This window comes from Coenobita brevimanus, chromosome 3 (assembly GCF_032717465.1).
Source record: "Coenobita brevimanus isolate Jiangsu-jjx chromosome 3, ASM3271746v2, whole genome shotgun sequence".
NCBI classification, from domain to species: domain Eukaryota; kingdom Metazoa; phylum Arthropoda; class Malacostraca; order Decapoda; family Coenobitidae; genus Coenobita; species Coenobita brevimanus.
The window spans coordinates 18,308,693-18,332,505 of record NC_136956.1 but is presented as its reverse complement, the minus strand read 5'-3'; positions in this window follow the sequence as shown (position 1 = coordinate 18,332,505).

The following is a 23,813-nucleotide window of genomic DNA, read 5'->3' as shown; positions in this document are numbered from 1 at the left end:
TACCTTCAGCTTTCTCCTGGGATGTTTGTTGAGCCTTCATCGTCTACTGTAGGACTTGTGGAGAATTCTTAAGTTGGGTAATGAAGTCTCCACTTTACACTTCCCAATATGCCGTAATATGGTTACCACTGCCTGATATTATAACCACAAACACTGTTCTATGAATTCAAGTAGTTTGGAATCAATGTTTAAAAAAAAAATGTGAAAGCAATGTAAATTACGAGCATACGAGCTTTCCTCCCGTGCTCGTTCCCCAATGGTATTCTGAGGCAGAGCTGTCATTTATCATTTAAAAACACTCACACTTTATATTCCAAGTACTTTATTACACATATTTATATGTACAATATTTATCTATAAGTTTCTTTCAGTCTATCTATCTATCTATAGCCCGACGCACTAATCCTGCAAAGGGTGGCCACAGACAAAACGCCTCCAAGTCGCTCTGTCACCCACCATTTGACTACCCTTCCCCCAACTCACTCCCTCCTCCCTCATATACCTCTCAACTCCATCCCTCCACCTCATCCTAGGTCTACCCCTCCCTCTCCTTCCCTCCGCCTCACCTACATACACCTTCTTAGTCAGTCGTTCATCTCCATTCTCTCCACATGCCCAAACCACGTCAGTGTATTTCTCCTAATCTTCTCAACCACATCCACATCCACCCCACAACCTTCCTTCACTTCTTCATTCGTCAACCTGTCCCTCCATGTCACTCCACATGCTCCACTCAAGTAAATCATTTCCACTGCTCTCACTCTTGACTTGTTCCCCTCTTGCAAGGTCCACTCCTCGCTTCCATACGTCAGGGTAGGGATCACAATACTATCATGCAGTGACTTCTTAACTTCCATACTCACCTCCCTATTTCTCATCACTGCTTTCAGTGAACCAACAACCTTCCTTCTCTGCTGTACCCTTTCATGCACTTCATCCCCCAAAGTTCCGTCCTTACTCATCACACTACCCAAGTACTTGAATGCACTCACATTCTCCATATCCTCACCATCCAACCTCACTGTACAGTCTGTGACTTCATTCCTCTCAAACACCATAACTTTACTTTTGTTTACATTAACTTTCAGCTTCCTCCTCCTACACACTGTCCCAAATTCATTCACCAAACCTTGCAACTCCCATTCATCTTCACTCAATACCGTATCATCAGCAAACACCAACACGGGAATCTTCCAAATCTCACCCTCATTCATTAGAGCCACCCCCACATCCACTGCCCTACCTTGCACCTCCTTTACAACCCCATCCATATATATATTAAACAGCCACGGAGACATCACACAACCCTGTTTCAGTCCTACATTGAGATCAAAGAACTCACTCAGCTCACCATCCACTCGCACCAAGCCCTAGCTCCTTCGTACATACTCTTCACAGCACTCAACAATTTCCCCTCCACTCCATATATTCTTAATACCTTCCACATACCTTGCCTATCTATTGTATCATAAGCTTCTCCAAGTCCATGAAGGAAGCATACACTTTCTTTCCCTTCTCTAGATACTTCTCCACTAAACATCTTAGAACAAATATCTGATCTACACACCCTTTTCCCTTCCTAAATCCCCCTTGTTCTTCTCCAACTATCTCCTCTGTCATATGCCTAACCCTATCAATGAGTATTCTACCATATATTTTACCAGTCACACTAAGAAGGCAAATACCCCGATGGTTACCACATACTTCTCTCTCCCCTTTTCCTTTGTATAAAGGAACAATTATACCTGATTCCCAGTCCTCTGGAACCCTTCCCTCTTCCCAAGCCAATCTACACAACTTCCATATCCACTCCACAACACTCTCACCCTCATACCTCAGCATTTCACCACACACTCCGTCAATTCCTGGAGCATTTCCCAACTTGATCTTCATTGCTTCCACTTCTTCTGCCTCCCCCTCATCTTTTCTTCTCCCAGCCATTGCCCAGCCACTTATACTCGCACTGCTCTCACATTCTACATTCAACAAATCCTCAAAGTGCTCCTTCCATCTCCTCAATTTCTCTCTCTTCTCCACCAACAATCTATTATTCATATCTTTCACTCCCCTACTATTTCTCCTTTCACACTGCCTTACTTTCTTTACCTCCTTCCAAAACAATTTCTTACTCTCCCTCCATTTCACACTCAGATTCCTCCCAAACTCTTCATCCACTTTCTTCTTACTCTCCTTCACCAGTCTCTTCACCTCCCATCTCCTGCTTACATATACCTCTCTCTTCTCTCTCTCATCTTCTCCCCTACCTCTGCTCGCTAACCATTCACTATATGCCTTCTTCTTTTGTTCCACACCTCGTTTCACCTCATTATTCCACCATGCTGTCCCTTGCACACCCTTGCATCTCCTCCTCACTCCACAAACCATCTCACACGCAGCGCCTACCTCTTCTGTGAATATCTTACATACATCTTCCACCCCTTCCATCTGCTCTAGCTCATACCTTCCCAATCTTTCTTCCACTATGCTCTTTTACTCTGCCATTTTCTCACTCTCTTGCAATTTCTTCACTCTTGTCAGAGGAGCTGTTTCCTCCTGTCTTCCCCTTCGTCTCCTCAACCATTTTCTTTGCAGATTTACCTTGGCCATCACTAAGTGATGGTCAGAGACTCCATTCTTTCAGTACTAGTAGCTTATTTTCACTCCAGGCATTCACTTTCTCGTTCTGTAAACTAACGTAGAGATCGAAGCTGTCACTTTCACTTTCATTACTCTCAGTATTTATACATGCTAGAGCGAAATTTTCACTTTCACTTTCATTACTCCTAGTATTTATATTCGTATTCTTATATTACTACTTATTTACATTTCTATTTACATTTTTTATTTTATTTACATTATTTACATTTCTATTTTATTTACACTATGTTATGCACTGTCACTTGCAGTAACTTATAAAACTATTTTCCACTGTTCAGTTATATTTACATTCGTTGCTTTCACTTGCTGTTTACACATTATTTACACAATATTTACATTTCCACTTGCACTGTTTTAGACTCACCAGAAAGATCGTAGTCACTGTCCTTCATTATCACTGATAAATTAGCCAGTTCACGTTCCACAGTGGAGTCACTTAGCCCTTTACCCCTTCCCACATGAGGTTTAGTAGGGGGAGAGGTCACAGGGCCCTTTGCATGGGGCTAAAAAGCGGCGGAATTGGACAGATGCGAATCCGACCTGGTTTCACCTTGAAAGGTGACAGTAAACTGAATGCTGTAGCCTAGGGGCAGTGAAGGGTTGACAATGGCAGCGTGGTGACAGCTGCTAATTTTTATGCTATGAAATGATTGGCAGGAAATCTAGAGAATACGTAATAAATTAGGTAGTTCCAGGTGAATGTAAATATCAATTAGGCTTCTCCCATCCTTTCTGATATATATTTTTATTATGAGAACAGGTCATACAGCATATTTCAAGGGGAAATAAACGGGGAAAATTAGCAAACAAGTGCACGTGAGGTGTTACCAGGTGATAATTAGCCCATTCCAGATGTATGGCAGTATCAATTACCTTTTCTCTTTCTTTTATATATTATTTTGTATAAGAATAGAGCATAGGGCACATATCAATGGAAAAAATGAGTGGAAAAATCCGTCCAGGATTTGTGTGGTGCAATGCAGCTGGTCAGGCGGGAGGAGAGGGTAATGGAGGGGAGGTAAGGAGGGGAGTTAGGGACAGGAGAAAAATGGCTAAATTGTCAACAGTGGATGGGAGTACAGATGACATTAGCAGAACTGAGTATAGCTGGACACTGGTAGTACTGATAGATGATACAAGCCACCACTTGAAAGCCCGGGCGAATTCAAAATAACACAGAATCACAAAAGTGACGCCCCGCGGCATGATCCCTTGCTCCCGAGCGTCACGAAAGTGATTCCCCACAGTTAAGGGGTTAATCTACTAAGTCATAACTAATCAAAATATACAGACCTGTGCCTTACAATGACATTGAAGTGTTTGGATAACATGTGGACTTATGCATGTTTTAACAGAAAATACCTTCATCACCTGATAAAAATCCTTGTTTCTAGTACACCATATTCTGTAATCATTGGTGAGAGATTAATATATCTTTTTAGGGGCGAAAGTTGATCAAGGAATCATATTAATAAATTCTAGTTTGGAAACGTGGAGAGGATGGAGAGCGAGAGACAGACAAGGAGATTGTATGTGAGTGAGTTGGAGGGGGGAAAGGGAAGGGGAGGCCAAGGAAGTGGTGGGGGAGAGGGCGACATGGAGGCGATTTGTGGCCACCCCTTATGGGATTAAGGTGTCTGGCACTAGATAGAGATAATTTGGAAAATGACTCTCTCTCTCTCTCCATCAGTTTATAACCGTAAGACTTGGATAAATGATTAGAAGTATTCTTGGAATATTGTTTTTGGTATCTGATTACTAATTACACTGAGCATGATTTGTTCAAGACTCGTCTGTTGTTTCTGTTAGGAGAAATACACTGAGGTAGTTTGGCTACGTGGAGAGGATGAAGAGTGAGAGACAAATGAGGAAAGTGTATGTGAGATGGAGGGAGGGAGAAGGAAAGTGAGACCGAGGATGAGATGGAGGGATGGAGTGAAGTATATGAGAATGGAGGGTGTGAACTGGAAAGATTGAGAGTGAGAGGCTATAGAGAGTATATGTGAGAAAGGCAAGGGGGGGGAGGGTGAGAGGGAAGAGGAGACCGAGGAGGAGATAGAGGGAAGGAGTGGAGAGGTATATGAGAGAGAGGGTGTGAGTTGGCGGGAGGGAACCGTAATGGCAGGGGACAGGGCGATATGGAGGAGAATTGTCCTTGGCCAACCAATGCAGGATTAAGACGTCTGGGAATAGATAATGTAGATTAATGTTAACTTAAGTCCAGGTGCTTTGTTGTAGAATGGAAATTTAAAATACATATCTATATCTATCTATCTATATATATATATATATATATATATATATATATATATATATATATATATATATATATATATATATATATATATATATATATAATAAATAATAGAAATATGGAGATTAAACTGGAGGCCTCAGTTTTTTTCAAGCAGCTGTCTCATTCGCGTTAGGGTTAAATCGTCTCTGTGGATAACCTAACTCAGGCATGATCCAGTACTCTGCCAATAGTTTATACACACTGTCCCAGATCACTGGCTGCAGTTTAAATTCAAATTATCACTTTCTTCTTAATATTTTTTTTTTAAATATGTAGAAATCATGCCAGAAAATTGCCATCCTTATCAGTAATTCACGGTTGCATTCTCGTCGTCCTGTGAGGCTCCGTGCTACCTCTTCTTTGTCAATATATTTCTTCTTGATTGTACTTTAATATGTAAATAATTATGTGAATTCTAATTACAGGGTGACTCGTAAATTTTGGTTCATTAGAGACTCGCCTAATGTAAATGATGTGTTGTGGGGACGGCTTAGTATGCTGGTGTGGGCGTAGGTTTGGCAGTAGGGGTAGGAAATGAATAAATGATGCAGGATAGACACTGGTAGTGCGACTGTCTGGTGGTGTGGGTGTGGCAGTGGGAGTAGCAAGTGAATAAATGATGCAGGGTAGGCACTGATAACATTGACTGTTTGTTGGTGTGGGCGTGGGTGTGGCAGTGGGAGAAGGGAATGAATACATGATGCAGGATAGACCTTGATAACGCTGATTGTCTGTTGGTGTGGTCGTGGGTGTGGCAGTGGGAGTAGGAAACGTAAAAATGATGCAGGATAGACACTGATAATGCTGACTGCCTGCTGGCGTGGGCGTGGGTGTGGCAGTGGGAGTTAGGAGTGCATAAACGATGCAGGATAGGCACTGATAACGCTGACCTTAAGATTTCGTTCAACACCTTTAGACATCCACCACTTCATAACTTTAACAGTTCGATACTTCATTCATTTCAACTTGGCAAAGACTCTCATCCTTTTGAAGCTTACTCCCTGTTACCTAAAGTCGCGTCCACACGTGTGCTCGAACAAGTGCTGGCAAGATGTATGCAACACAGTAACGAACAAGCTGCAAACATTTTGGGAACAGCAGCGTCCAGATCATGCTGGCAACATCATGATGAAGTCTCAGATGCCTTGTATGGACACATTTATCCCATCACCTCTGCTGCCAGTGTTCGAAGCTGCACTAAAACATGTTTTCATACATCGGTCCAAATACTGCTGCAAACATGTTCCCGAACATGTTGTCAGCTGTGTTGCCAACACATGTTTGAGCACACGTATGGACGCGGCCTAACGTTAAACACCGGGCAATACTGCGATGCTACATCCATTCCATAGCGATTCTTCGTGATTAGCATAGTGGTCTAGTGTTAATCTCTTGCTGCAGCTCAGCAAGTCGAGGTGGAGAGATGGCAAATTGACGCCAGGTGAAAGTGAACAGAGTATAGTGTCCATGTGTAGCAAATAACCCACACACACACACACACACACACACACCGTGTCAGATGTAAGTCAGCCAACCCCGCAAGACCCCCTTTCCCCTCAGAAAGAAGATAGCCTGAGGGAAAGGAGACAGCCTGGCAGAAAGGAGATAGCTTGGACCAGTTACTTATAAAACTGCGAAAGTCGCTGAGAAAAAGTCAGTTATTCTTTCTCTCACACAGTCACTTCCTCGGGTAAATATTTTAAATTTTTCATCTCCCTTCTTTTCAATGTTTATTTTTTTCACTTTCTGCCTTTCCCACCATGTTTCACACATTCGTTGCCCGCCGGAATGTTTCGTTTCTTCATCTCCTAGTCTGTTTTTCACTTCTTGGCTTTTTTTTTTTTTTTCATTCCGTGTCTGCCGTAATGTTATAACCGTTTCGCCTCCCTCATTTTCTTTGTCTTGTTTCCTTTCCTCTTTTTTCTGCTTTTGTCATGTGTTCACGCTCTGGCCTCTCTTTCTTATTTTACTCTGTGTTTGAAATCAACTCTGTTATGATGTAGTTTATTTGGATTCTCTGATGTTCTTTTATTTTATTGTTTTTTTCATCTTGTAAATAGCTGTTCTTTATGCTTTGTATATCTGATGATTTTACACTTCCTTCGTCTGTATATTGTTTTTTGTGCTCTTTTGCTTTGTTTCTTCTGTTTTGCTGTCACTAGTTTGTATTTTCCTTATCTGTGTTCTATTTCTCCCTGTCTTGCTGCTGCTTCATTCCATCTTTCTTACTTTTTTTTTTTTTTTTTTTTTTTTTTACGTTTCCCTCCTTTAATTTTCATCTTTTTTTCCAGTACCTCATTTTTTTCACCCTTTTCCATTCTTACTTTGCTTTTATGCGTTGATATTTTGAAGAAGCATTACTTTCTCTTTTAAGATTTTACACTTCCATACCAACATTCTGCTGCAGGATTTTTTCTGTTAGAAATATTCGCCTTTCTACTTTCACTTGTTATCGAGCAAGTTTCTCATTTAAGTTTCAGTGCAGTGTCTATATAATGTACGAGAGTCTGAAGCAATCTCCTCTTTTAGTCGCTTCTTTCCATGGCCTAGGACGTATCTCCTTTTAGACATATAGTGGATGTTAAACTTCAGTGCCCTCTTTCTTGTTTACCTTTGTGCATGTGCACCTAGACATTTCTTCCTCATTATCCCCTCAGTGAATACTATTAAATTTATTGCTGCTTTATTCTTTCCAAGGGGTAACAAAACATCAGTTTTAGGGAAATAAATGTCGCTGTCATCATTATTTCTTTTAATCAGGCTACACAACACACGTAATCCTGAATGCAGTTAATCATAATATTGGACAAGTGAATATCATTTTTCCTCAACCATATTTTCATTTTTTTTTTCTGATCAAATATAGGCTACTAAATTGGATTTTGCTAATAACTTACTGTCTATTCAAGATCTGAAGTTGTTTACGTATTGCGGTAATTGTTTCTGGGCAACAAATGTCTCCCTTCATGCTTGTGGATGGTCCACCTAGGGCAGCCTACTTAATTTGTTTTCCCGCCTTCTGCCGTCCATGGAGGCAGTAAAATGGAAATATATTTACTGAAGTTATTCTTTGGTTTTATAACGAAGAACTACATTAATATTAGTTATTTGTTTTAACAGTATTTTTTATATATCATTTCAGGGTCAGACTATTCATCAATTACTGTTTTTGTCCATAATAGATTCCAATTCCGCAAACTAATCCCGACTGCCCCTGAGTGAAACTTGGGAAATTTCATGTAGTTCCGTCTGATGTTTTCTTACCATCATAACAAATAAACTGTTTCTTTCAAATTTGAAAAGAACATGTACAGTGTTTTAGTCTTTATAAACTCTTGTCTAATACCATTACACAGATAAATTATTATCTTAACCCCTACACATCAGGCAGTATTTAACAAAGTCGTCACCTCACTGCAGGGCAATTTCTCGGAAACCATAGAAAATTGCTTCTTTTTAAACCTTAATATCTCGGAAACTATAGCACTTAGGGAAACGAATTAATGATAATTTTTCTCAACATCTCTTTCACTTGAGAATGGAAGTATCCCCAGGTCTCTAGGTCGTTGCGTTGATGAGTATTGACTTGAGGAAGAGAACTAATTTTCGCCGTGAAAGTGGCATGAGAGCAAGAATTGTTCGTGAGTACCCGCTGAACCAACTATGGCTTTCCACTCAGCATGATAACCTACCCCAGTACTAGATAAACTAGACACTGTTGCACCCAGGGCATACCTTATGGCACTATCACTGAGCCCTTTTCTAGTATCCTTGGAAAGAGACTTGGCAGGGGTGGATGATGCAATTGGCAACAGACTGCACAAACAGAAGCAGACAAAGAAGAACCTGAAGAAAGCATTGTACACCCTGCAGAGACATGGCACAGACTGACTCTTGCCTGTGTGGTATAGAGGGACTCCATTCCTACCCTATGGTGGCGAAATGAAATGACGACCGGTTCAAATGGTGGTGGGAAGACAATTGCATGTCTAGCTGCTACCCGTTGGCCCCGTGACAGCCCAACTGTGACGTGTATATATGTTACCCGGCGGATGGGGGTTAAGATGATACAAGGAGAAATATATATATTATCACTTAAGCAAAGACTCCCGGATGCTATTCTTTCACTCCTTGCGGCGACTGTACAGAACAGAAACAATGCGAAACAAATTTTTTCGGAAAGGTCCTGCCACTCAGGTTGTTTCCTCTGCCACCATATCACGTGTTCATAAGATTTGTAGCACCGTCTGTCGAAGCAATATTTAAGGTACAAGAAGATATTATGGTTCTGGTCTGAATAAGTACGAATGTTTATGGTACGGATGGGAATAACTGGGACTGTTTATAACTCACACTGCAACGGGAGGATCTGCTAACATACATTGTACCATCTACCGATAGTAAGGTCGTGGTATAATAAAAATAACCATACTGAATGGGGTCATGATCATCATCATCATCATCATCACCACCATCTTCCTCCTCCTCCTTCTCCTCCTCCTCGTCATCATCAACGTTACCCTATATTGATGTGGTACAGTGGTGTAGCTGTGTAGGATGACAGAAAACTATAAAAATAATATGTACTATTACTCCAAAGCCCATTTACAGCACAGGTGAATCAAAACCCATAACAAATAATTATAATAAGTTCCTGTAAAATTACTAAGCATATAGAAGTCGATCCAAGCGTAGTGAGAAAATGTTCTGTAGGTACGCAGAACCATGCTACACACACACACACACACACACACACACACACACACACACACACATACAGAGAGAGAGAGAGAGAGAGAGAGAGAGAGAGAGAGTTTTATTGTCAATATTGTAACTTTGTCGATTGGGCTGATGCCTTATAATTTTCATACAATGTTTGCTCGTTAATGCTGAGTTTTGGGAAAGTTACTACGTGGTGGAAACGATTACCACGCTTCAAATTGCCATACTTTGCACTGACACACATCATACTGCCACGCCCCACTCACACACACACACACACACACTCACACATTATACTTGACACACACACACACCTACTATAGCCACGCCTCACACACACACACACACACACACACATACACACACACACACACACACACACACACACATGTATCTATCTATTTATCTATCTATCTATACCTATATCTACATATATACAGTATCTACATATATACATACTGTATATATATATATATATATATATATATATATATATATATATATATATATATATATATATATATATATATATATATATAGTGTCACTTCCCTGAAAACAACTAAACATACATACATGAAGCCTCGGGCCAGGACGGACAATCAGATGACGACCAACGACCAGACAAAGAACATGGTTTGGATTGCAACATGGAATGTAAGGGGTGTGAATGATCAGGTGAATGAGAGAAATATTGTCCAGGTGCTTCAGGGTGCAAAAATGGACATAATATTAGGATTAACTGTGACTAAATAGGAGGTGAGAATGTGAGAAAGTGGGAGTATGGATGGGGTACATGCGAAGGAGTAGGTGAGAATGGGAGGGCAAAAGAGAGTGTATGTATTGCTGTCTGCATGAGATGGAAGGAGAATATAAGAAGGTATGGATCAGTTGATTCAAGGATTTTGTGAGTAAAACTGAAACTAGGAATAGAACCATGGGCGGCTGTGTGTGTGTATGCACCAACGCACGTGTAAGTAGAGTGAAGAAGAGTTCTGTGTAAATGTGGAATCATGCATGGAAAAGTCTGGGAGGAATGACAGAGCATTTTTTTATTGTAGTTATGAATGGAAAGGGAGGGAATGTGAAGGTCGATGGAGTAGTTGGTGAGTGGGGTGTGCCTGAAGAAGTAGATGACAATGGCAGTGCTTTAGTGGACATTTGTGCCCGGAGGAGTTTGGTGATAGCCAATACTCTCTTCAAGCACTAAATGATCCAAAGGTGTACGTGGCGAGTGATGAGAAAGGTGGGTGGTGAACAATACTTGGAAGGCAATGATTCCTTATGTGTGTTTGGATGAGAGATTGACAAGGTATGATGGATGCAAGAGCATACAGAGATTGGGGGAGTGGACATTCGGACCACCACGTGGTGATGGTGAAAGTCAAGGTTCAAGTGCAGTGGAGGAATAGAAGGACGGAAGGACAGAAGGAAGTCGTCCATACAAAGAAGATAGAAAGGTTGCAAAGGGATTATGAAAAAAAAAAAAAAAAAAAAAAGAGAGAAGTGGAGAAGCGATTGAGTAACTATGATTTGGAGCAGATGAGGGAGGTGTTGCAAGATATTCACAGAAGAAATCTGTGCAATATGTGAGGTGGTGCGTGGGGTGAAGAGCAGACGTCAAGGGGTACAAGGAACAGAATGGTGGAATGAAAAGGTGAGACAAGCTGTGGTGCAAAAGAAAGCATATAGCGAGTGGCTGGGAAGCAAAGCCATGGAGGAAGTTGAGAGATGGAAGACAGAATTATATGTAGAAAGGGAGAGGGGGGGTGAAAAAATTAGTATGAGAGACTAAGAAGAGAGTGGATGAAGAATTTGGAAAGAATTTGAGTGTAAAGTAGAGGGAATGTAAGAAAATGTCCGGGAAGGAGGCAAAGAGAGTTAGACAGGGTGGTAAAGAAGTTGGTAGGGGAGGGAAAGATAAAATTGGTAGATTGATGGTGGAGAAGGAAGAAAAAATTAGCAGATTGTGAGAACACTTTAAGAGATTGTTAAACATAGAAAACTTAAGTAATGCAAGTGTATGTGGCTGGGGAAAGGCTGCGAGAAGGAGGGAGGTGAGATGGGAGGAAGAGATCAGTAGGATGAAAGTAGTGGATGCAATGAAGAAAGTCAAAATGGGCAACGCCACAGTAATTGATGGAGTTTTGGTGAAATGCTGAAGGATGTGGGGGAGATAGTAGTAGAAAGGAAGTAGTAATGGAAGATGTGCAGATTTGCCTGAGAGGAAGGTAGAGTCCTGGAAGATTGGAAGTCAGGTATGATTAATCCCCTGTTCAATGGAAAAGGGGAAAAAAAAGTGTGTGGTAATCACTGGGGCATTTATCTTCTGAGTATAATAGGATAAGTATATGGTAGAATACTTATTGACAGTTAGGGAAATAACAGAGGAATTAGTTGGAGAAGAACACGGAGCTTTTAAGAAGGGAAGAGGGTTGTGTAGATCCATTATTCATCATTAGGTCTTTACTGAAAAGTTTCTGAAGAAGGAAATTAAGTTGTATGCAGCCAACGTGGATTTGGAGAAAGCATGTGACAGAATGGATAGACAAGGAATGTGAAAAATATTAGGAGTATACGGAGCAAAAGGAAAGTTGTTGAATGCCGTGAAGATTATGTTTGAGGGTGCTAGGACTCCAGTGCGTGCGGATAGTGAAATGAGTGAATTTTTATTATCGGAATGTTGGAATGAAATGGAGATGCCATGTCTCCATGGTTGTTCAGTCTGTATTTGGGTGGGGTTATAAATGAGGTACAAGGTAGGCAGTGGGTGTTGGGGCTGCCCTAATGAGAGAGGGCAGTGTTTGGAAACTTTCTGTGTTCTTGTTTGTACTGTATATTATACTGTATTCTTAAGTGAAGACGAAGGGGAACTGCAAGGCTTAGTGAATGTATTTGGAAAAGTAAGAAACGGAATCTAAAGGCGAATGTAGGGTAAAGTAAAGGTATGCTCATGGAGAGAATTTAATCACTGAATGTAAGTAAAGTTGGATATGGAGGAAATGGAAATTGTGAGTGCATTTCAGTACCTAGGTAGCGTGATCAGTAATAATGGAAGTTTGGAGAATGAAGTGCTTGAAAAGGGGCAACAAGAAAGAAAGGTTGTTGGTTCTTTGAACGCATTGATAAGAAATAATGAAGTGAGCATGAAAGTAAAAAAGTCGTTGCATGAGTGTTGTGATACTGTATATAACGTATGGAGGTAGAGGTTGGACCTTGTTGGAAGGACACAAGTTAAGAATGAGCGCAGTGGAAATATCAGTCATTTCAGAGGATCATGTGGAGTTACATGAAGGAGCATTGTGGTATGGATGTGACAGAAAGCGTTAGGATAAATACATTGAGATCGTTTGGCCATGTGAAGAGGATGGAGAACGAGAGACGAACGAGGAGAGTGTATGTGAGTGAGGTGGAAGGACGGAGGGAGAGTAAGGGGAGGCCGAAGATGAGAAGGAAGGATGGAGTGGAGAGGCCTATGAGAGAGGTGTGTGTGAGTTGGGGTGTGTATGTAAAATGGCAAGAGACAGGGTGACATGGAGGCAATTTGTCTGTGGTCACCCCTTATGGGATTGAGGCATCTTGCCATATACATACCAATATATATATATATATATATATATATATATATATATATATATATATATATATATATATATATCATCAGCCGTTCAGGTCCACTGCAGGACAGGCCTATCCCCACCGAAGCAGGGACGATACAGCCAATGTATCTCTACCCAGTGGCTTAGGCTGTCTGGCAGAGACTGTATGTAGGGTGAGACGTGCTTGTGAGTGTGACTGTAGTGTTGTAATGGCTTTGGATGTGTGTGTAGTCTGTGAACCAAGTGTAATCTGCCCGCCTTAAGCAGAGTGGGTGCAAGCATACTAATATGCGACACTGGTTCAACCACAGCACCCCTTGTGTCCGCCCAAGTAGCAAGTGGCATGGTGAACGCTTCCCAAAGTTTTTTACAAATCTGGCGGGAGGAGAACCCGTGCTCACCAGCGTGCGAAACGCACACTCTACCACTGTACCACAGAGGCTCCATATATATATATATATATATATATATATATATATATATATATATATATATATATATATATATATATATATATATATATATATAAAAATCAGCCATTGCAAGTCCACTACTGAACAAAGGCCTCCAACAACCTTCTCCACGATTTCCTTGACTGAGCCAGTCTCTACTATTTTCCCTGCAAATTTCTTTAACTCGATCTCTCAACCTCCTATCTGGCCTTTTTCTGCTACACCCACAATCTCTTGGAGTCCAGTCAGTCAGCCTCTTGCTCCGTCGGGTATCCCTTATTCTTGCTACATGACCTGCTCACCTCCATTTCTGCTCATTTATAACGTCTGTAACGTCTCTGACTTCAGTCCACTTTCTCACGCATATGATCTCTTCCTGTCTCTTAAAATATTCTCATCATTGACGTTTCCATTGCCCGACGAGAAAGGATTAGTTGATTTTCCATCGATTTTGTCCATTTCCATGTCTCACAACAGTAACTCATTGCTGGAATTATATATTTGTTATATGCTTTTCGTTTCTTACATATTGGCAAGCGAATTTTCATTATGCCTCTATGTTTACTGAAGGCTTTTCTTCCAATTGTAATCTGTCATTTTATTTTGCTATCACGGCCTTACGTTAATTCTATTATTTGACAATGGTAATTGTATTCCTCGACTTCATCAATAACTTTTTCGCTTATTCTGATGACGCTCTTTGGTGTATTTTGATTAAACATTAATTTAAGTTTAGTAGGGCTCATCTTTAGCCCTATTTTGAGGCTTTCTCTGTTCAGGGTATTTAACATTTCTTGCAATGTCTGTGCTGTTTCTGAGATTAGGACAATGTCAGCTGCAAATCTTAAATGGTTTAGCTTTTCTCCATCTACATTTACAACTTTGCTTTCCCAGTCTAGCTTTCTGAAAATACTTTCTAGGCATTCTGCAAATAATACTGTATCTTCCTGGCTCACTTCCTTCTCAGTCTTATTTTTTTCGGAGTTTTTATGTTATTAAACTGTAGCACCTCAATCTTTATTTACATTTTCGAGCAGTTTTTGCAATGTTCACTTACTCCTAGTTCTTGAAATGAATTTTTAATTATTGCTATATGCTCCACTGAGTCGACCTATTCATAATCAACAAATCCTAAGCACAGTAGTTTATTATATTTTGTAGCCTTCCCAGCTGACTCATTATTTGTAGATGACCAGTTTTTGAATACATGCTTCGGAATCCTGCCTGCTCACGAAATTTGGTTTTCTTCCAAATTAGTTATTGTTCCTAAGGACTTTAGTAAATAGTTTGTACATAACTAATACCAAACTAATTGGTCGATAGTTATTACGATCTTTTGAGTGGCCTTTTTTCGTAAAATATAATAACTATTGCATTACACCAGGAAATTTTATTTTTTTTAATACACTACATAAGTGACCGAGCCTGTTTTGTACTTCTACTCCTGCATCCAACCGCAAATCTGCTACTATTCCACCTTTTCCTGGAGCCGTTCCGCTTTGTGTATTTTTAAGAGAAATGTGTAATTCGTCTGGCGTTGCCTTAGGCATTTCACTTGTGTCATCTGAAAAGTTAGCTATTGGTACTATTGTCTTTGATGCATGGAGTTCTTTGTAAAATTCTTCAGCTCTCTTCATCATCCTGTCTCTGCACATAATTTCACCATTTCTGTTTTTCAGTGATATAATTTGTTGGTTTCCTATTACCATTTTACTTCGGACCTGTTGCAGACTTTCTCCCCTTTTTATGGTTTCAGTGATCTGATCCATGTTTCTCGTTCTCTTCTCTTCTCTCTGTCTGTTGTTGTTAAGGTTTATCTGCTCGTTCTATTTCGTCTTTCTTTGTTTTTACTTTCCTTTCCTTTCCTCTTTTCATGAGCTCAAGTGTCTTATCCGAATACTTGTTGGTTTTGGTTGTATTAGCTTCCTCTACTACCTCCACTGATTCTCTTAAAAACTTATATTAGTCTGTCATTCAACTCATCAATGTCACGCTCGGCGTTACTTAGAACCTAAAGTCTGTTCATTACTTCTAACTGAAAGCCTGCTTTGTTTTTGTTTACTTATATTGGGCACATCTTTTTATTTTCATCTTCTTTCTTTCACTTCTGAAATTTAATTAGGCTGTGGATCCCACCATTCTATGGTCACTTCCTATATTTATTTTGGTGATGACCGTGACAAATTATATGATCGTGTTATTCTTATTTACTGTAATGAATTCGATGTAATTCCCCAGCTCCCCCTCCATTTAGACTTCTACAGGTCCCCTTTCTCCCTGTTCTTTTGTGAAAGAATTTGTTCATTAATCTCATGTTATACATTTTAACAAAATCTACTCCATTCCTCCTCTTTCAGTCCTTTCTCCCAGTCAAAATTTCCATATACAGTACATGCATCTTCATTTTCTGATAACTCGACTTTTGCATTGAAGTCTCTCAATCTGGGAGACATCAAAGAATTTTCAATTTCTGTTTCTTCATCTGGGTTTGAGAAGTCGGTGCATATATTTGTATTACTTTTAGCGTGTATTTTATGCTTAGTCTAATTACAATCCATGTTACTCTGTCTGATACACTACTGAATTTAACAATGTTGTCTGCAAGATTTCTGTGAAATTAGAAATCATACACCATTTATTCTTTCATGTAACCTTCCTTTGTAATAAAACAGGTGTTTGCTGTCTTGGAGCTGAATTACTTTTTCTTCTTTTCTGCTGATCTTACTCAAACAAACAGTATCCCAACTAACGTTTTTTTTTTTTTTTATCTATCTTTAAGTTATGAAGTTAGTAATCTTCTGCTTTGCATCTTACACTGTGTGTATAGATCATCATGAATTTCATTGTGTTCAATATTCCCGTATCTAATTTGCCAAGACCGTGCCTACTCACTTTCGGTGGCACATCGCCCATAAGCACAGGAGGCAGTGGGTTGGACCTTTAGCAGACGATGATCCAACAGGAACGCACATAAAATCATTTGCAATAGAATTCACGTTTGGTTGGGAGAATTGTGGCAAACACCTCCCTGCCACATAGTTTTGGCAAGATGTAAATTTTGTGCCACCTTATTCAGTATATATGGTGGAGCCCCTATATATCTATAGGGGATAACATAGTCCACGTCCAAGACGGCACCTCGTATATCTACAAGGCCTTTCCCTATCCACCACTCGGGGATGCGTATAGATATCTATATCTATATCTATGTCTATATCTATATATCTATATCTATATCTATATCTATCTATCTATCTATCTATCTGTCTATCTATCTATATCTATCTATCTATCTATCTATCTAGATAGATAGATAGCTGTATGGGCTCACTGCGCTCGCCAAAGTCATGGGTTGCACAGTTAAAAGATAAAAAAAAATAAAGCAACCCCCCCTTTAAAACTTCTTGGGTACGCCACTGACAACATTGTTAAATTCAGCAGTGTATCAGACAGAGGAGCATGGATTGTATATATTTAGGCTAAACAAAAAATACACCCTAGATGTAATACAAGTATATTCACTGAATTCTCAAAACCCAGATGAAGAAACAGAAATAAAAAATTCTTTGACGACATCTCCCAGATTATGGAAGAAGAAAAGACCACATATACCATACTCATGAGAGACTTCAATGCAAAAGCTAGGATCTCAAAAAATGAAGATGCATGTGCTGTATGTGGAAACTTGGACTGGGAGAAAGGACTGCAAGAGGTGAAATGGAGGTAAATTTTGCTAAAATACATGAGGAGTAGACTGTAGCATCAGTCGAGCAGGGCAGTGCTCCCAAGGTGGATGGAAAGTTGATGACAGGGAGAGCTGGAGCTCCCGTTTCATCAGCTCTCGGGCCTAGTTCCTGACTATACCCATTTGCTGAACTTTTTCAGTGCTTCAGTAACACAGAGAGCAGGCCAGCATGTTCTCCAGTACAAGTTTCTCTGTCAACACCAATCTACATGCACAGTACACATTAAACTTCCTTTTCAACAAAAAAAAAAAAAAAAAAGGAAAATGGCCATACCATGCCTTGGAATCTACAGTGAGGGGGGGGACCATAAATGCCCCCACCATCTGCCCCTCTCCTGGTGTCGATTCTTTGAGCAGCCTGGATCCACTGTCTGACTAATTTTTTCTTCATTTCTGCAACATTTGCGGTCTTTCCTCTAATTTTCTCTCAGTCGAACACCACCTCTCTTCCTCTAAACCTCACCTTCTCTTTCTTACCGAGACTCAGCTGTCTGAGGCAACTGACAGCAAACCCTTTTCTGTATCCTCTGACTGTCTCTATACTGATTTCAAAGCCAAAGGTGGATGTTGTTTATATGTATGCAACGACCTATCTTGCTCTTGTATTCTTGAACTTGATTCTTCTGTATTCTCTACTCTGTGGCTTCGACTCTCCTGTCATTATCTGACTAAATAAGCCTGTGTTGTTTACTTATCTCCTAATTCTACTGACTCAAAAATTCTTCGACTATCTTCTGCAATGGAACACATTTTATCCATTTCTACTTTCTCTAAAGTCTCCATTCTAGGGGATTTCAATGTTCACCACCACCTTTGGCTCTCCTCTCCTTTCACTGATCCACCTAATGAACAAGCCTACATTTTTTCTATCCTTAATGACCTAGAGCAGCTTGTACAGCACTCTACCCGTATCCCTGACCGCCTTGGAGAGAGCTCCAACATACTTGACCTCTTCCTCACAACTAATCCTTCTGCTTACACTATTAATATTTTCTGTCTGTTGAACTCCTCCGATCATAACCATATTACCTTAACCTGTCCTATTGCTCCAGTACGACCTGTGAACCCTTCAAAGAAACGTCATCTGTGGCACATTGGAGCTGCGGATTGGGAGGTCCCCAGGCAGTATTTCTTTGATTTTCCCCGGAATTGCGCATTATGGAGGTTATTCTCTCGGGCATGGAAGCATACAGTCCTTTCTCATATCCTTTGACTAATGCAAGAAAGCCTTGGTTTAATCACGCTTGTCTTATTGCTATCTGGAACAAGGAGAGGGCCTATAAAAGGTACCAGAGCCAACCCACCTCTAAATCACATCTTTTTTATGTTTCTGCCTGGAATCATGCTAAGTCTGATCTTCGTTCTGCTAAAAATGGTTTCATTCGTACTAAATGCTCTCAACTCTCCAACTCGATTTCTTCCCGCTCCTTCTGGCACCTTGCCAAACACCTTTCTAACAACTTTACCATATCATGCTTCCCTCTTCTTTTCTACTCTGATGGTTCTGTAGCTATTTCTTCTACTGATAAAGCAGATCTCTTCGTTCAGCCTTTCTCCTCCAATTCCACCTTAGACGATGCCTGTGCTGTTCCTCCATCACTTCTTCCCCTCTGACTTCCTCATGGCTGAAATTAAAATTTCTTCAGCTGATGTATTTTCTACCATCACTGGCCTCAATACTAACAAGGCATATGGGCCTGATGGAGTCCCTCCTCTTGTCCTGAAGAAATGTGCGTCTGTGCTTACACCCTGCCTAGGTAAAATCTATCGCCTTTGTCTTTCAATTTGTACCTCTCCTTCTTGTTGGAAGTTTGCTTTCATTCAGCCAGTCTCAAAGAAGAGTGACCATTCCCAACCCTTTAACTATCGTCCAGTTGCTTTAACATCCTGTGTCTCAAAAGGTTTTGAGTCTATTCTTAACAGAAAAATTTCAAAGCATCTTTCCTATCACAACCTTCTTTCTGATCGTCAGTAAGGGTTCCGTCAGTGAAGCTCCACTGGCGATCTTCTCACCTTTCAGCCTCCTTGTCATCCTCCTTTCGGGACTTTGGCGAAAGCTTTGCCATTGCATTTGACATCTCAAAGGCTTTCGTTCAAGTCTGGCATAAATCTTTAATTTCCAAACTGCCCTCCTACAATTTCTATCCTTCTATCTGTGCCTTGATCTCAGCTTCCTTTCTGGTTGATCTATAGCTGCTGTTGTAGACGGCCATCGTTCTTCTAGATCTATCAACAGTGGTGTTCCCCAGGGCTCTGTGCTATCACCAAGTTTCTTCCTTTTATTTATCAATGATCTTCTAAGCTGTACATCTAATCCTATCCACTCATACACTGATGAATCCACCCCTCAGCTTTCCATTCGGGATGAGGCTATGGCACACCTAATGTTTGACTTGGCTCGTATCTCTGACTGAAGTAAAAATAATCTTGTTTATATTGACTCAAAGACTCAGTTTTCACACCAATCAACCCATCAAAATCTTCCACAGGAATACCCACTAATGTGTAATAATATCCAGCTCAGTCCTGCATCATCCTTGAACATGCTTGGGGTTTCATTCACACGGGACTTATCTTGGAAAGATCATACTACATCTCTTGTAATATCTGCTTCCAAAAGATTAGGTGTGCTAAGCCGACTCCTTGCCTTTTTTACCCGTGCACAGTTGTTGACTTTATACATGGGTTTTATTTGCCCTTGTTTAGAGTACAACTCTCATGTGTGAGGAGGCTCCCCATATACAGATCTTCTCAATGGGGTGGAGTCAAAGGCAATTAGTCTCATCAACTCTCCTCTTCTTACTGGCTCCCTTCAACCTCTGCCTCTTTATCTCTTTTCTATCGCAACTTCAATTGTCACTGCTCCTCTGAACTATCTGCTTGCATCCCTTCACCTCTACGACGGGTGTGTAGCACCTGTCTAGCAACAAAGCCTTATCCCTTTTCTGTCCAACTCTCTAATGGAAGAGTTAACGTTACTCTCAGTCCTTCATTTATGCAACAGGTCATCTCTGGAACTGTCTCCCTCTGTCTGTATTTCCTACATTGTAAGATCTCCAGTCTTTCAAACGCAGTGTGTCCAGGCATCTCAAAATGAATGGATCTTGAATTTAGCTCTCTTTTTTATTGTTTTATTTTTTTCTTGAAAGGAACGTTTCATGGCCTCAGCCTTTGGTTCCTTCTTTCTCGCATAAAACACACACACACACACACACACACACACACACACACACACACACACACAAAGCTAATGTGACGGAATTATGTATGTGTAAGTGTGTCTGTGTATGCAAATGAGGAGAGTATATGGTGGTGCAGGCAAGGTGCAACGTAACCACATGAGCCGAAGGTTAGCACTGGACCTACGTACCCAAAAGTCAAGCTCCTTGCACAGTGAAAATGAATGTCTTTTCGTTTGCCTTGCACTATGTACAAGTTAATTTGTAATCTTTACGGGGACATGTGCTGACGTAGCATCTCCCAGTCGGGAGCAACTTGAATCACTTGAAGTAAAGTTATAGTGTTACCACACGAAAAGCGGAGGGGTTGGCTAATGAGGTACCTCTTCTTTTATGAGTGACTGTACCCTGTACCAGAGATTCTTCCCCCAAACTGCCTGAAATATTCTGACTCTAGCTTGAACTGAAGGAAAAAAGAGACTGATGGACGACAACCAACGTTAGGGATGGTCAAAATCAGCACCACCACAATGGAAATTAGGGGGAGACCAACTACAGGGCTCCAACGCGGTCAACAAAAAGCAAGTTATATTGGTAATTTATATTTGTGACTTGAAGGCATTAAAATGGTCAAAATTAGAACTAAAGTCATTAAGAGTCAAAATGGTGTAGCATGGCGATTAAATACGGTAGTTTTTATTTTTCTCCTTCAGAAACATCAGTATTACAATGGGTTGGGTGGGTGAGCATATGGATGAGGTGGGCAGGAAAATGAGGTGGGTGGGCAGGGAGGCCGAGATGTGTCGGCAGGATTGGGTGGGAGGGCAGATGTTTGGTGGCAAGTTGGGGCAGCGTGGGTGGATGAATGGGTTGGAAGGATGAGTGGGTGGGTGAATGTGAGTCAGTGGGTGGGACTGTTAGGAAGGTGGGTGTATGGGTGAGTCAGTGGGAAGAGTGAAGTTGGCGGTTGGTGGGCAGGATGGGTGGTAATGTCGTGGGGAAAAAATGTCCAATGGGAGGAGATGAGTGAGTAGGTGGAAAGGGTGGGTAACTGATTGGGTTGGGTAGCTGGGTGAATGGTGGGAAGGAAGAGTAGGTTGGTGAGTGACTTGGCATGACGGGCGGGTGGATAGTGGGAAAATAGTTTCATGTGGAAGGGGTGCTTGGGTGGATGAGAGGGTGGACAGGGTTGCTGTGCAAGGTTGGGTGTGTGGGTGGGTGTGGTGGAGCAGCGTGGTTGCGTGAGTGTGTGGGCAGGATGGAATGATGGACGAGTATGGGTGAGTGGGTGGTCAGGGTTGATGGGCGTTTGAGCAAAGTGAATGGGTGGATGGGTGAGTAGTGGAAAGACAAGTCCATAGGGAATAGATGGATGGATGGGTGGGTAAGTGAGTGTGGGTGGTTGCGCATTGTGTGTGGGTGGGAGGGAGGGTGGTGTGGAAATAAATCCCATGGTGAATAGGTAAATGCAGTGAGTAGGTCAATGGCAGGAATAGGACCATGGGGAATATATCTATAGTGAAATGGGTCCATGGAGGAGCATAGGTTAACTGGGTAAAATGGAATGCTGGAGGTCATTTTCTACTGGGGGATGACCCTACAAGTCCCAGGGAGTGATGGTATACATGATCATCAGTTTATTTCTCTATCTATCCCATTACTTACATAATCACAGTCCTCACAAATCAGTATAGAGCATGTGAAATATTATGAATAAATACGGAGAGAAGTATGTGTACCTCTCATGACCGTCATAAGAGGGAGAGGGGTAAATGCTTGAGTTGAAAAGAAGAGAAATAAAGCAGTGATTAACCCTCCCAGGCACAGTCATGCGATTCGCGTGACGTGGTGTGCATTGTGAAAAAGCACACTCACTCGAATCACGTGGTTTAAGCACAAAAATATTCGTCAGAAAAAACGTTATTGGCCGATTTGTGTGATTTTTTTATGCGTGATAGCACCGCCAATACTCCCTGGAGGTAAGTCATTGGCAAAGCTGCGTCGCTTTATCTACCTCAACCCACTCCCTCCAACCTCAGTCATTGTCAAGCAGTCAGGCGGTGGGTGTGACAGCTCGCGGTTCCCTTTAAATCCTCCATTTTTCTCCCCCTCTCGCGCGAGGCAAAGGCCCCTATTGACTCAGTGAGATAATACATTGTATGTGAACATATAGTGACGTGATATTGTCGATGGAACATACATATATATATTGAAAAGGAATTCTGGCCGTTAGCAATTGCTGGCCCTTGGAGACAGACGCATGGTCAGTGTAGCGGGCTTTCGCCACTCCGCCCCCCTGTAGGCCGTATGGCGTGAGTGGAAATATGTACATAAATGAAGCCAAGGCCTAAGTATATATTGTGTGAAAGGTACTGTGGATGGCATGGTGAAATTATGGAGCCAGCAGGTGTTACGTACAGCGTAAGGCCAACCCGGAAGTCGGGAGGGGAGAATTGTAGCGGTGTTTTATGGATTGAATTATTGTGATTCTGATCGTGTAAATGCGTATGAAGTTGTATGAAATATACATAAAACATGCTGTAAATGCGTATGGAATTTTATGAAATATACGTAAAACATGCTGCAAGTTTCCGTGAACGAGTGTGATGTGTGCCAAAAATAGCATTGCCTCATACTCTCAGGGATAAAATGACGGTATAATGCAGTCACGAGCGGAATATTTGCCGAGGTTGTGGTTGATGCATTGTTTTAGTTATGTATTTGTGTCTGATATCGTGTGAAATGCACGTGAAATGTGCTGTATGTGCTCGTGAATGCATAAAAGTTAGGGTGTGTAACGGAGGTTAGCAATAGTTTAGCGTCACGTGTGAAGGGGAAGGTATGGACGCCTACGAACGTGTGATGTAATTGCGCAGGTACTGTATGTTGATGTGACCTGTAGTAATAACTTATGCTTATTATATAATGTACGTGAAGTGTGCAGCGAGTGTTAGTGTACGTGCATATCCTTGATTAGCGGTAGTTCAGAGACAGGTGAGCTGGGCAAGGTATGGACGCCTCCGAACACGTGAGGTAATTGCACAGGTACTGTACGTTGATGTGACCTGTAGTAATAACTTATGCTTATTATATAATGTACGTGAAGTGTGCCGCAAGTGTTAGTGTACGTGCGTATCCTTGATTAGCGATAGTTCAGAGGAAGG